The sequence below is a fragment of the Mandrillus leucophaeus genome, unplaced genomic scaffold (assembly GCF_000951045.1).
Source record: "Mandrillus leucophaeus isolate KB7577 unplaced genomic scaffold, Mleu.le_1.0 Scaffold78, whole genome shotgun sequence".
NCBI classification, from domain to species: Eukaryota; Metazoa; Chordata; class Mammalia; order Primates; family Cercopithecidae; genus Mandrillus; species Mandrillus leucophaeus.
Genome location: NW_012108474.1, coordinates 2,286,223 through 2,287,813, shown reverse-complemented (window position 1 = coordinate 2,287,813; position 1,591 = coordinate 2,286,223).

The following is a 1,591-nucleotide window of genomic DNA, read 5'->3' as shown; positions in this document are numbered from 1 at the left end:
TGTTCACGTAGCCCTCGTTGACGATGGGCCCGAAGACGGCGATGGAGAACACCTGCGTGCGGCGCGGCGCTCAGGGCCCTGCAGCGACCCGACCTCTGCGAGCCCACTGCGAGCGCCCACGCCCCCGGGCCTGTCCCTGCGTTCCCAGGCCCGTATCTAGGTGGGGGGCAGTGTCATCTCTTCCTTTCCCAAACCCTCGCGTATTTAGTAATTATTGACAACACGGGCCGTTTAGTGAGCATCTACTATGCCCAGGCATTGTGTTAAACAGCCACTTTACATGCGTTCCCTCACCAAATCCTGGGAAAGTCCCCGTGGGATCGCCATTGTTCTTATCCTCTTTATAAAAGGGGACACTGGGGCTCCAGCAGGTGAAGTGACTTGTCGGGATCACATGGCTGACAAAAGCTGGGGCTGATGCAAGCCAGGCACTCTGCACCGCGTGGGCCCGTGGCGAGCCCTCAGGGCCCACTCAAGACTGTGGGAACAGGAACCTTCACCTGGGCCCGCGATTCCCAGGCTGCAGCCGGCAGGGCGAAGGGGAGGTGAGAGTGGAGCAGGCAGAGCAGGGCGGGAGGGAAGGTATGGGGGCAGCGGGGCTGTTGCGCCCTGCGCGATTGGGAACTGTCTGGCCTGTTTCTAGCATGCAAATAGGGTGACGGGCACAGCTCATGGAGTGCTGGGACAGAGACGTCCACCCAGCTTCCTGCACGCGGTGAGTACCGGAGGGATGACGGCCCCCACGTGACTGATTATTAATATCACCTGTAAGTGTTTGGGCTGAAAAGATGACACCGTTGACCTCTAGGGTTCCGTCAGATCTCAATGCCTCCTGCCCACCAGTTCCGGGAGACAGGCATGAGGGGGACCGCGGTCATTTTAGCCAGGGCTGCATGGGGCAGCCCTGTGTTTCCAAGAAAAAATCTCCAGCCTCAACCTGATCCCTTCGCTCCTTTCCCGCTCCAGCTCCGAGAGACCAAGCCGAGGGGGAAGCCGGGACATGCACTTGTCCCCCCAAGAGTGGGCCACAAGTCGGTACATGCGCTCGGACCAAAACGCGGCGTCCTGCCTCCCGGTCTGGTCAGAGCCACTCCGCAGGGGAGGCCAAAGCCCCCTGCCCCACCATGGGCACCGCCCTCCTCCAAGACAGGCGCCAAGGTGCGACTGGCCCAGAGGTTGCCACCTGGACAAAACCCAGAGCTCGGCACCCAACTGCCACTTCCCTTGCCGGAGGGAAGGAGCAGCAGGGCCCTCCCAGGGACGCCCCAGTGGGCAAGGCTGCCCCCAAACCTGCCTCCCACACCACCTCCAGGAAGCCCTCCCAGCCCAGAGCCTCTCCTCCCTCAACTCACAGCTGGATCTGGGGGCCAGGGGCCAGGCTCCCTGCCAAGGAGCCCCGAGGGTGTGTGTGCGGGGGAAGGGGAGGCGCTGCCCGGTCTCTCTCGATTCCCGTAGCCCCCTCCCTCTGCCCCTAGGCGAATCCCGTCCCCACCCGGTGCCTGCTTCCAGGTCACGAGAACAGGAAAAACGGAGTAAGGGCTGCGGCAAGGGACTGGAATTAGACCCGCGGAGGAGGTAGGGGTAGGGGCGA